Raw genomic sequence first — 14,729 nt, 5'->3', positions numbered from 1 at the left:
CCCGATGAATTTTCATAGTATTTAAATATCAGTTTGTGTGGTAGCTGAATATCATACAGTTTCAAAGTACAGTATCATGAGCTCATAGATATGTATAAATGCTAATTAGCAACACCCCGCCTCTCAAAATTCAAAAGACTTAAGATAAATTAAACTGTCCGGGGTGTTTTTTGCAAGTCGGTCAAAGGTCAGGGTCCAGTGAATTGTTACACTGGTATTTTTCATGATGTTTTATGACAATCAATGCACATGCTAAATAGCAAAGACTTACCTCTTAAATCTCAATGATGTATGTTGGCATTATTCACTTTTTTGTAAAGTAGGTCAAAGGGACTGCTGTGGGACAGTGCTGGGACCGCTGTGGGACTGCTTTGTGACTGCTTTAGCAGTCCCAGAAAGCAGTCCCTGGACTGTTCTGGGACTGCTATCTGTCTGGTTGGGTCTGGTTGATACTGTATATCGATTTATGAAGTCTTTAGAAGATGTGAATATAAGAAAAAGTTGAATGTAAGAAAGATAAAAAAATAAAGAAGATTCCTTAAAAACTTACAAAATTAGAAGAAATTCGGGTCAGCTGGTATATCTAGTAAAAGAGATTATCTCAGTCTGATAGTGTTAACTGAACGATCTTGTGGCATTATCTCTTTATGCCAAAAGATAAACAGATAACACTTTTAAGTGGAAATGGGCAAAACATGATAGGCAACAGAAATTTTTTATCATTAATGTCGAGGAAAAACACAATGACCTTGACTTGACCTTGCTTTCCAAATAAGATTCTCAATTTAAATTGAAATGATACCATCACTTAGTGATGCTGTCTTCTTATTAGGTGAAAATTTCATGAATTTTTAAATACAATCCCTTCTTACATTGTAATGGGAATTCTGATAAACAAAACACGAAAACACGTAAACGCAATTTTTAATCTAGAATATATCCTCACATTAATGTGTAGGATTTGAGCTTAGCTGCCAAGTGCTTCTCATATTTTTATTCAAAATACCTTTTTATCAATATTTCCCTACTTATCTCCCCCTGTGGAAAGGAATTTCCAATAAATATGAAAGCCCTTGGCCCAAGGACACTCTGTGAAAAATTTGATAAAATTAGCTAAAAGTTCAAGGAGATATTAAGCCAACGTTAATGCAAATGCTACAAAGCACAAATGGCCAAATCATAGCTCTTTCAGCTCTTGCCTCAGACGAGCTAATAATAGAGACTCGGGTATACCATATACAATGTAATTGCTGGTACAGGACAATAAAGGTGAGGACAGCGTATATTATCCATGGTCTCTTTGGTATACGTCAAACTCTCTAAAAATAAGGAAACATTCTGAGGACTATTTCATCAGCAATTTTAGTCCCCTACCAGCATATGTAGTCTGGTTCCGTTTAAAAATTAAAGTCCTTAGTTCAAAGTCATAATTCTTCAAGTCATCAAAGGGGAACAAACAAAATTAAACGGTAACTCATCAATTGTCAGGTTCCCTTACAAGGGTTCGTTATATCTGTTAAGTTAACAATTTATTATGAAGTCACAGGGAACGAAAAATCATTTCGCTATAAGCGTCAATTCATTATAAGCGTGTTCGTTATAAGCATGTTTTACTTTATCTGTTTTTTCCACATGTTCCTAATATGTTGAAAAAATATTTTTTATTAGATATTAAGTAAATCTTATAATTCACAAAGGTTGAAATCTTTATTTTAGCTGATTATTTATACTGTGGCAAATTTACCCGCAATACCACTGGAACCAACCATACAGATGACTGTTATATCTACCTGCAGTACCACTGGGACCACCCATACATTCACCGTTCATTTACCTGCAACCACAGGACGAAAGACCATCTTTAAGCAATCGCTTAATGGTGGCTTAATGGTAGCTTAATGGTGGCTTATAGAAGTTAATTCCTTTAAGCCACCATTAAGCCACCATTAAGCTGCAGCTTCTAGGTGCTTAATGTCCAAACTTCAATAAGCTACCATTAAGCCACCTTTAAGCTGCAGCTTAATGGTGACTTAATGTCCAAACTTAATTAAACCACCTTAACGCATCCAGTATCAAGTCTTTAAACTAACTTGTTAAGTTTGAAGTTGTTTCAGTATCATTTCCGCAAATACTTATTCAATTCATAATTTTTTTCTCGCTATTTCTAACATCTTTGTCAATGCGGTTAAACTCGGGAACTGAGAACAGCTTCATCAGATGCCTTAAAATTTTCGCTCCCTAAAATCAGTTTGTTCGAATACTTGTTTTAAAATTATTTTTATCCATAAATAAAAAATATATATTAATTTTTATAAAAAAAATCACATATTTTTCTTTTGTGTTTGGAGAGCCACGTTCCACTGCCGAATTCATAGGAAATGTAATTAGAGTCATTTTCTTCTGGAATATCTCTGTCTCTTAATTTTTCTTTGGGTAGAGAAAAGTTTAAGATATAAAAAAAAATATAGGTATAGATTATATTGCCAATCTTTGAATTAATTCATGAATAATTTGAATTAATTCGTGGTTAAGTGCCATTATTTTTCCCTTTCTTTTAAAATACTGCAGAAGAATTTATTTAAAATAATGCAGAAGTAAGAATTTATTTAAAATAATGCAGAAGTAAGAATTTATTTAAAATAATGCAGAAGTAAGAATTGATCAAAATATAGTCGGTCTTCACTGATTGTTATTTCAAAATCAATTTTCAGAAGAACAGCCGATCAGATTAAACAGGGTATCCGACCAGATTTATACACATTGAGAAGCGGGGTAAAATAATCAGTGTACAGTATATCGACTAGTTAGACAATAGACCTTAATTAGGGGTCCCCACCAGTCCCCGGTCAATTAACAGGAAACTATACACGGGAACGTACAGTGATAGATTTTGATGATCTATTTTTTACAAAACTTAAAATTAACGCAAGCATATAACAAATTAGAAATTATGATTGTACACAAAAAGACAATTATTTTGATACCCATAATGATATAAAAAGAATTAAAACTGAAGATATGTAACAAAAATATTTTATAACTTAATTGTTACGCAAAGATTGTCAAAAATCGTAAATATCCGCAGCATATTAAAAGAACTATAATCTGTTTTTTTTTCCCCAATCGTTCTCTTTCGATGATATATTCCTTTTTAATAACAAAATTTTGTTATATCTGTGGAATTTCAATCTTTTCATGCTTATAAATCGGCGAATAACAGAACGAGGAATTCAGTTACTTAAAATCAAAAAGTTGTTTCACACCATCACACCGAAATCCGGTCCAAGGTTAAGAAATATTAACGTAAAATAAAACTTTATCAAAATTTTTATTTCTAAAATATATACATATATATAAATATAATTATTCGTATTATTGATTAATAAATATAAACATCAGAAAAAAAATACATGTACATTCCAAACAAGTTTTGTTAAAAATAAAGGTTTTATATTTCACTTCAGTTTCAACAGCTTCGATAGCTCAGTAATTAAAGCGTTCGCCCTCCAATCTAAAGGTCGTAGGATCGAATCCTGTTGGGAGTGCTTTTTTTTTTTCATTTATTTTTTTTTTTTTTAATTTTCTTTCTTTTACATTATTTTCGCTGAATTAACAAATGTATAAACTCGACATTTATAATTTTTGTGAAGAAATCATTATAAAAATAATATTTAACCCGTAAAAGCAGTTTTATCAACTGCGTAATGGTGACTTAATGGTGGCTTAAAGGTGGTTTAATGGTAGCTTAATGGAGTTTGGACATTAAGCACCTATAAGTCTGGCTTAATGGTGGCTTAATGGTGACTTAATGATTGTCTAGAAGCTACCATTAAGCACCTATAAGCCACCATTAAGCCACCATTAAGCTACCTTTAAGCATCCATTAAGGGCTTTGAGATGGCTTAATGGTTACTTAATGGTGGTGTATTTATTACTTAAATGTAGCTTAAAGGTGCTTAATGGTGACTTAAAGACAACCATTAAACCATCATTAAGGACCTATAAGCCACCATTAAGCCAAACTTAAAGGAAGTGTTTCATCTTGTGAACATTACTGGAACCATCCATACGGGTGCCTATATATTTACCTGCAGTGCTACTGGAACAACCGAAATTGGTTATCGTATATTTACCTGCAATATTACTGGAACCAACCATACGGGTCATATATGCCATAAATGGTTATGTAATAAATTATCGCAGGAAACATTGGTAATAAAGAGTTTGCCAGTGGATTTCTCTGAAAGTGTAAATGACTGCGATTCTGGGGAAGGGGTACATGTACACGTACTCCATGTAATTCAGACAACTTAGTGGGAGAGATATGCATCATTCCTCAAAATTGTTGTTACTTTATGTCTGTAATTCTAGTTGGCTAACAATTATTTAACAATTATGAATGTGAATTAAATTTAAAAATGCTTAAAAAGTTGATTTTTTTTCAGAGGCTCATTTTCAGATGTGGTGGGATCACTTACAATGGGAGTCTTTTTTTAAAAAAAAATCAGACCAGTTGCCAGTCAGAAGTGAACAAATTCAATCATTAGCAGAGACAAATCGTCGTCTAAGAATTATAATGTTCTAAGTGGATTTTGCAAAATTTTGGGAAATTGAAGTTAAAGTTCCGGGACCAATATCCTTTTTTTCCTAGCCCTTAGGACCTTCAGATAAGGCATAAATACCTAAAATGTGCTAAACTACGGCAAAATGAAATTAATGTTTAGTAAATTTGAGCACAAATATAAAAAAAAAAAATACATAAAAAATGCTGATAGAACATTTTATCAAACATTTTTGTGCACTTTATTTAAAATGAAAATGCTAATGGAGATAGAACGTTTATCATTGAAGAAAATTGATGAAATGTTTTAATTCTTGAACCTAATATTGATATGAAAATAGTAAAGAAAATGTTTCTAATGCAATTTATTGAATTTTTGACAATAAATTAAATTGATTCTTTGATGTTTTTCATTTTAAAAAAAAACGCTTAACAATAGAAATGGTAACAAAAGGAAAGAAAGAAAAAAAATATCTGGATTTTCTTTAAAGCGCTAGCCTAAAAAGTAATTTAAAAATGGATAAGTTCTGAATGTTCAACCAAAAAAAAAAAATTAAGTCACCTGTGACTCTCAAGTGTGAAGTGCTGTTTTTATTTCCTCCAACGTAAACTGTTAAACATTTTCAGTTTTTCTTCAGATAAACTATACCAAATTCAAGCAATTTTGTTGCATTCGTATATATCATCAATTGAAAAAAAATTATAAAATTGCGAATTTTCATGATAGGAATGAAGGAAGGAGAAAATTTTTAAGGCATCTTCAAAACCTTTCCTCTGTTTCAATTGACATCTACCAGGCAAATGATTTACTCAATTATAATTCATACTCAATCTTTTACCAAAGGTGTAGAAACCAAGTCACCTGGGTCCATGTTTTCAGGCCTTATGGTGGTCATACATTGGCATATATTAAAAATATATATTATATGATAGGCATAAACAGGCAATTTTTTTTTTACATGTTTATAATAAATACTTAGCCTTCTAAAAAATGTTAATCCCTGGTTCAGACCCCAGGGTGGGACTAAATTGGACGTTAATTGAAAATGCATTACACAATGAAAAAATTTTCTTTACTCATGTACATGTTTAAGGCAAACGTTACACATCTGAACCATAACCAAAACTGTAAAATTCATGTTTAATTGACCCAGCATTTGGGCCCAGTCTGGAGCCATTGGTCATAAAGTGTGTATTTTAAACAGTATTTCTCCATTTCTACAATTTTAAAATTTGTGTCACCTATATCCAGAAATCATGCCCCAGGTTGGGGCTAAGTTATTGATGTTTTTAAATTTATTATACGATATGCCTGAAAGTCTAGGAATCAGGCTGCATAATTCTCTCAAAGCTAATTTTGTGATACTAGATGTCCAGTTCTTGTGGTACTTAAATGGTAATAGCTTCTGCATCTCGTGATACTCAGGTGACAGTCATCCAATGCTTCACTAATCAAGTTTTTATAAAGTCCTCACATTAAATTAAAAAAATATACTTCTTTATTTCTTATGGTATTTTTAAACAGTTAATGTGAATAAGTTTAATTACTTTCACAATGACATCCCCCTCCTCATCAATTTTTCAACTGATAAGATGACGTGACTAATCGTAAGCATTATGATTGGGCGTTACAAATGTATGAAAATAGAGCATTCTAAAATTTTTTGCATCAAATGGAGATAGAAAGAAAAATATTTTTAATATCTTCTTTATTTTTGTCCATAGGAACAAAGGAATTTCATATGTAGATAGATCTCAGCGAGCTGATTCAAACGATTTGCATAACTCATTTTTGAACATTTTGGCACTTAGAACATTATAATTCAGGCAACAAAACGAGTATTCAGAAAACATATGATAAAGCTGTCAACAATATATCGCTGTACAGTAGCCTTCACTAAAGGTATAAATTCAGTCGTCTCTTAAGTTTGTACCATTTTGCATTTTTTTACTGCTTTCATCTATCAGCATCTATCAGCATGATCTATCGCCAAACTGGTGTACGGTCAATAAAACTTTCCCTTTTCCTTTCAGCTTTTGGAATTGAACATTTGCTGTCTGATTGCTGGCACTGATCTGTGATTGTCCAAGACAGGGGAGGCGAGTAAGGTGCTCAACATTTCATTTGGGATGCTTAGTTCTACTGACCTCCTCCACTCTTACGACATCTTCAACATAATTGTCTGTGGTTGTATATCAGACAAAATCATCTTTGTGGACAAGAAAGATGTTTCCAGGAACTTAGATGTATCCTATGCAAAAATAGTGCTCAACTTCGCAGGTATAATTTATATGCATTTAAAGAACTGCGAACGATAATATTGTGCTGCCGCCTACCTCCAAGTCAAAAAAATATCGTATTTGAATGATTTTTTTTTATATTTATGTAGATACTTATGTATATTTTCATAAAAAATAACTTATTTGGGAAAACAAAGAGAAATACCTATACAGTTTTGATGAAAAGTGTGCCTTTCACTATAGAAATCAAGAAAAAAGAATTATTTTTAAAGATCCCTCCCCACCCCCCGTGTGAAACAAAAATTCTTTTTTTTTACATGTATTATAAATTGTTTTTCACAAATTCATACCAAAGTTTTGTTTTGTTTTTGTTTTTGTTTCCGTTGGGGGAACGTATGTCTACAGACAAAAAAAAAACCCATGCAAATTAGTTAATTTATTACCAATTTCGAATGAGATAACAGATGAAAATTAACTTTATCAATCATATATGTTGAATTCAACATAAGTTAAATATACGGAAAGATTAAAGGGTCATTTATGCAATTCAATGCGTACTTGAAAAATTTTGATGATGTTAAAAGCCTGATTTCAATGAATAATTTTTTCTAAACCCCTCTATATTAAAAGACTTGTAAAATAAGAGCAAGTATCTTTTTGACACTGTTTAAAAATTATTAATCAATTACTAATGAACTCTTTTTTGCATTCAAATAAGTTTAAATGGCCAAATTGCCATTTTTATTGAATTTTTTGAATGTGTTTAAAATGTAGGCGGGAATCGAGATTTAGCGTTCGTAGTTCTTACCTTCTCTAAACCCCCTTTTTTGTTCTTAGTAGTCAACTTCAGAATTATCCCAGGATTGATTATATGTGGGATACAGCCATGGTATGTTTTTTTCTGTGTTGAACATTGAAAGTGTATAAAATGCATTTTTTAAAATTATTATTATTATTATTATTATTTGATATTTCGAACTTTTCTATTGCAGAGTTGCCTCCCTTTGTTCTACAGCAAAGTGAAGAATGTAAGTAAAAGGCATGTTTAAATTCCCCTTAATCTACACTAACTGAGGATGATTCCATATAAATGGGACTGATCATGATTTTACTGTTCGTGAGAAGAAAATTTTTAAATAAATTTCTATCTGTAAAAAAATTCCTGTTGTGGTTCCACTCTACCCCCAGGGGTCACCATTTAAAAAAAATCTTGTAACTTAATTACCTGAGAATATTTCTATATGAATATGACTAATCATTGCTCTGCTCTTCATGAAAAGAATAATTTTAATTAAAAGATTTTTTCCTAAATATCCCTATGTAAAACTTTTATCCCCTGTTTTGGCCCTGCCCAACCTCAGGAGACAAAATTTAAACAAGCTTGAATCGAAACTACCTGAGGATACTTCTGTTTCAATATGAGTAATAATATCTAAGCCGTGCTTGGGATGAATATTTTTTAAAGATTTTCCTATATATTCCTATATAAAACTTTTATCCACTGTTGTGCCCCGTCCTAGCCCCTAGGGTCATGCTTTGAACAAATTTTAATCTTCACTATAGGAAGATACTTCTACATTATTATGACTAATAATGGCTTTGACATTCTTGAGAAGATTTTTTAAATATATTTTCTATATATTCCTATGTAAAAATTTGACTCCCTGTTGTGGCCCCGTCCTACATCCGAGGGCCATGATAACGACAAATTCAATTTTTCATTGTGTAATAAAGCTTTCGCATAAGTTTTATCTTTTTTTCTGTTCTAGCGGTTCTAGAGAGGAAGATTATCATATGATGCCACCGAATTTTCACGAATTATCCACTAGTAAGAGGGTTTGGCCCTTCTTTTCAACAATATACTGTATGTGTACATAACTTGGCGTCTTCAAAATTTAGCGCAATCACTGGGTATTGAATTGTTGGCTATTCATGAATTAACACCACACACAGACGTGCCATACATTGTATTTATAAATGATTTATTAGTGGTATTCATGAATTAGCACATCGTTGTCAGCGCCAAAGCCGTTAAAATATGAAGACCGCTATTTCAAGTACTCATACAGTAAATTCACTTTAACCAAGGGTAATCAGTGCAAAGTTTGGTTAAAATTGATTCAGTCATTCTTAGGATGATGAAATTGTAAAAAGCTAACGACGACAAAGGCAACGAGAACAACAGCGACAACGACAGACAACGGAAAAAATTTGATTTAAAAAATCTTCAAGGCCTTCGACTCAGGTTAGCTAAAAATGCTTCAACAGAGAACGTATTTAAACATTTCTGTACATTCGACAGATATCTAATTGGATATTCATAATTTTCTAATAAATAATAACAAAACTAAAAAAAAAAACACCATACATGAAGGGGACATGAGTCCGCCATAACATTCATGGCTGTAAAGAAAATACATGTACCCGGACAATGCATTCACAAAGTGAAAAGCTCAGTTTTCAAAGACGCCATGACTATCAATAATAGAAGCAGAATCTTTAAAACAATTTTGGTTTATGTTGTCTCCTATTATCGCGTTGATTTCATCTTTCCCACACTGCGATTCTTTTCTCCCTTCTTTGAGATGTGAAAGAACACAGAGCGAGTATATGATTGGTTACCATGATCAGCAAAGCGATTGATTGATTGCTTTGTTCAGTAAAGCATTTGTATGTTACAGTGATCCGCAAAGTCACCATGTACACAAAAGTTGAAGATTTTCATTTTTTGCAATGGGATGTACACCTGTCAACTTTATAAATCTTAATGCAGCATTTAAAGCACACCAGGAATATCAAAATTCGTATTCATATATTGTTGCACTCTTTTTGTTTTTATTGGTAATTCGGAAAAAAATAACTAAATGAACCAAAGTAAAAAAAAACAAAATATTAACACCTTATTCAAAATTTATCACGAAAAAAATACTCTATAACATCCCAATTTACAGAACCTAATATCTTTAAAACAAAAGAAAACACGTTAATGTCAAAATATTTATTCACTATATTTAGAGTATATCAGTTATTTTGCTTAACGATAATTATATTTAATGCACCTTTTTGTTCCTCCATAACATCAAAAATACATTTTCAAAAATTTCAGAGCAATTTTTTGTTATTAACAGTACTGAAGGAGAAACTTCAGGAGTATTGTGCAACAATATATTCAAAATGTGGTGTAAATCAGATGTGGATATTTAAAAATTCCAAGGAATATGAATTCACAAAATTTTACAAAAATCAACAACATAAACACTTATGGCTTCTCAAATTTATATACAACAATTTCCCACGATAGATTAAAGTCCAGACTTTCTGACATCGTTGACAGCTGCTTTTTCAATAAAAATGGAACTCGTAAATTTACTTACCTCGTCATTGGTCATTTGCAAAATTATTTTGTTACAAACATTCTGATTGTACACACAAGTACTCCGAAGTTAACATTAAAAAGATGATCGAGTTTCTGATCGACAATATCTATGTGGTTTTGGAAGACCGGGTCTTCCAACAATCTATTGGAATTCCCATGGGTACCAATTGCGCCTCATTATTAGCACACCTATATATGTATTCATATGAAGCAGGATTTGTTCAAATTATTATATGTTGAAAAAAAAAAAAACATTTGCTGTGGCCTTCAACTCGACATTTAGATATATCGACGAAGTATTGTAAATTAACAATGGTTATTTCGAAAGTCTAAGGTCAATACAAGGACCTTCTCAGCCCATACAATTTATCATCAAGTCAAATGATGACTGACGTTTTTCAAACTGATTGTTAAGCCATTATTTACACACTGAATTGTCGACGGATTTTTCCATCATTTCCCGATCATGACAAGGAGCACACGGCGGGTGTGACCGGTCGGAAGGAGATGCTCATTCTTCCATGGCACCTGATCCCACCTCTGATGTTTTAGAGGTCTGTGTTTGCTCTGCTCCAAAATTTGTATTGTTTAATTAACTTTTGAGCTTGAATACTGTTATCTCCATATATTTCATTAAAATCTTACATATTTCTTTTATCAATAACAATAAATCCAATTTACCATTTTAGACTTTATATGAATTAAAACATTAGAACAAAAATGACATAAAACAAGACATATTAATGTAGAATTGCAGGAATATCAATGCGACTTTAAAGAAGACTTTCACGCAGATGGCGAAAAAAAAACACTGATTGGAAGGTAAAATCACCTGCTATACACAGATCTATGAGTGTGGTGCTATCTTTCACTTTCAAAAAAGTAGGTTTATGATACACTTTTCATGCAACGGACCTCTGAGTATTTCTCATATTTTAACCCATAAACATACTTTAACTTTTCAACTATAACATTTTTTTCTTGGCAAAAAATAAAACGTATAATGAAATAAAATGGAAATAAGGATATTGTTCTTAACAAAATTAAAACAAGAAGCGTTTAAACAATAAACATGTGAAAATATTAAGTCTGAAATGATGAAATAATACAAAAAAATGACTAATGAGAACTATTTATAGCCTTATTTTGTCTTACTTGTATTGCCCTTGCGTCATTACTGAGTTATCCGCGCTGTAATGAATGGGATTAAAAAAAATATATAATAAATTATACAAGATGAAATATGTCATTGACGTCATATCTATGATTCTTTAGGGTAAGATCCTCTTAGAGTTCGATCCTCTTGATCAAATACGACAAACTGCAGGCCAGAATGTTGACCTCGACTTCGCTTTGGTTAACAATGATTTTCGCGGAGTATCAATTTCACATGTTATTCCCAAAACATGTAATATTCTTGTAATGCTCATGGATGAAATATTTCAAATTTCATGTAAACATATTATGTAATTAGTATAATGATAAACTTTATTTGCTCAATTCATCTTATCCATCTACACTGAGTATAATATTTTTAATTGTAAAAAAAAAAAAAGCGTACAATTGTATATATAAGAAATTTGTATTATTCCTCATATACCTATGAATGTGTACTTCCTTAAACCAATGAAGAACAAATCTGAAGGTAAGAACAATAAATTTGTTTTCTCTTTTTTTTCTGACAAGATAACAGAGAAGCTCTCTAAATGAACCTTATTATAATAAATGTACGTACTTCGGCCTAATGCACCTATTAATGCTTTCAAAGTAAATATTTATTTTCTCAGAAAGTTTCGGTTTTTGCAATTCTTATTGCGTAGATCGCAAAATTTTCGCAACACCTTATTTTCGCCAGATAGGTATTTGGAATTAAAAAAAAAATCACGAATGCTGGTTATTTCTGTAAATATCCTATATTACCAAAGAACGAAATTTTCGCGAGCAAACCGTCTCGCGTAATTACGCGAAAAAAGTTCTCGGAATAAAAAGTGATTTACTGTATTTTATTTTAACAAAAAATGATATTCATTTTCATGTTTAATTCCCTGTAGATTTCCATTATGCTACATTTATTAATCCAAATCACATTTTTAATAAAATCTAAAAGAAACTTTTTTTTATCATGAATTACACAATTACTTATTTATATCTTCTATACACATTCTACATATTGAAACAGACTTTTTGATTAGCTGAACGACAAATAAGGATTTTGACTAGTTTTGGTACTTGCGAGAAGTATGGTTGAAGCAAAATATAGATTCTCTGCAAAATATTTTACAATTAACTAAAGCACGTTTTTAGAATCCTAGGTCTTAATCTAATATTCTTCCAAGAGTTGGTTTTCGTGAACTAATGAATACCTAATTCACATTTGTAACATTGTCCCATTCTTACGTATACTACATGTATAATGAGAAAACGTCTGTGAGGATATCTCTTACAATAATTATGAACTTTGAAAACTTTAATTACAATAAGTGAAAATGGTCTGCTCTTCAATTAATCAATGGAGATATAATTTTCTCTACAATTTCCAATATCTAGTAAACTCGGTGGTATTTATGATATGCCGATCAGAAATCGAATGCAAAGGACACATAATTTACGGTCTTTTTTTGGAATGTCTTTTTCTTGTAAGAAATGTCCCCTGATATCAATAGCAATCGTTTTGTCTTTGTTCATTCGACATCTAAAGCCTCTTACGAAGTGTAATTTTTTGTGAAAGGCTCCCATCAAGTTATTTAAAATCCCCTCTATTCTTTCTTGAATGCTACATGTGTTTACCCTTTTCAAAGTACATCCCGGCATAGGATGAAATACTTGAAGCTGTGTGGAATCTTCTGTGACAGATAAGACAATGTAGTACTACATGTATGAAAACAAAGCAGCGTCTCTGAAGAGGCAAGATGTACCATTATTTTCACATACTTTCCAATCCTTTTCTTGCATACATGCTACCACAAGGCTAAAATACAAGAAAAATGGCAAAAATTCAAATTGATAAACAATGATCGATGATTTACTTTCCGAATTGTTAATCAGGTTTGAAAGTTCTTCTTCCACTTCTTTTCGATTCATGCACGGAACATAGTAGGATTCTTTACCAATAACTAGCAAACCAAGTCTTTGCATAAAACTGAGAAGTGATTTTTTATGATGTTGTAGATATCGTGTATCTTTCTCAAAAACCCTCAATATAATATGGAATCTTTTGTTTTCTTTCATAAGGTTTCCAAGTAACTCTTTATCTTTATATTTCCAGATCTCTATCAGAAGTCGGTCTCGCAGATTTCCAGTTTTGTAATATTCATCCCAGTCCCCCTGAGCCACCGGAATACCTTTAAAATGAAGCTCGTCAGTGATGATATGTTTGAAGGCATCAATAAACCATTGCACGTCAATAATTACGTCTTGATTCAAACCATTTTCATGAAAATGTAGAACTTTTCCGGCATCGTGATAATATCGTAACATATCATCTTTTCCCTTCACTCTTTTATCAGAACTTTTCTCTCCATTGATTGTAGTCTCTGGATATGTTGTTTTTATTTCTGAAATCTTAATGATTCTTTCTGAAAGTTTTCTCTGATTACATTCTATTCCAAAAAAAGACCATTCTTTTGGAATGTTTTCTTCCCATCGTTGATAGGAAGCTATAGGAAGAAACATCTCTCTAAATCATTCAGAGGAGAATCAAACTGTACGCTGTGACAGTTATCTGTCCTGATGTACTGTGGTAGTTTAGATGATTCATTAAACTGGCGTCGCAGACTCTCCATGAAGTCATTTTTATTCTGCAATGAGAAATCAATATTTTACTTTAAGTATATATGTGCATATTCTCTCTCTAGAGACATTATTTGGAATTTATTACGAAAAGCCGATTTATTTTATGTAAAGATCAGCCATTTTCCTTCTATATAACAGTCTCCTGGTGCTATTTCGGGAAATTCCATACATAAAATATGGAATTCGCAATAAATATGTATTTGATTGAAAAAGAAATGTCTTCACAAATAGCAAACAATAAGGGATCTTGATTTACAAATATATGTATTCGAGTGGACAACAAATTTTAAAATGATCATATAATACGTCTCTACGACCAGCTTTCAATACCAATGCTGGTCGTATTTAATGTAAATATAATAAACAGGGTGATTAATCCTTGATATAATCAAACTAAATTGAATGAGCTTAAGCTTTACCGCTGAATAATCCTATAGAAAATAAAATTCAGCAACGAACTTGGTAAAATTTTTCGCGCATTTCGAATTCGTTTAATTGACAAAACGGTTTTATTAGCTACATATTTTTTTACCTGAAACTTTCTGTTTTCATCTTCCCAATGTGTCGCTACAATCTGAACAATGGGTTCTGGGTCGTTTTCATTGTCAGAACCACAGTAGGTATGAATGGACTTTATCCAGAATACAAAGTAGTCTGAAAGAAATAAAGGCAAAAAAATTGTTAAAAAGAGAATAATAATATAAATATTATTTACTTTTAATGCAAAATATATAAAGAATTAGAAATACATGTACATAA

General features: G+C 31.6%; 1 pseudogene; it reads right to left on the bottom strand.

Annotated features, from left to right (window-relative positions):
• Nucleotides 1–13,655, bottom strand: part of LOC133201436 (eosinophil peroxidase-like) — a 30,725-nt pseudogene extending 17,070 nt beyond the window's left edge.
• Nucleotides 13,656–14,729: the final 1,074 nt, after the last annotated feature.

The sequence above is a fragment of the Saccostrea echinata genome, unplaced genomic scaffold (assembly GCF_033153115.1).
Source record: "Saccostrea echinata isolate AGI-Se365-2 ecotype Australia unplaced genomic scaffold, CSIRO_AGI_Sech_v1 ptg000044l, whole genome shotgun sequence".
In the NCBI taxonomy this organism is placed as follows: domain Eukaryota; kingdom Metazoa; phylum Mollusca; class Bivalvia; order Ostreida; family Ostreidae; genus Saccostrea; species Saccostrea echinata.
Note: the sequence above shows the minus strand (reverse complement) of the source record. Positions and strands in the feature narration are given on the sequence as shown.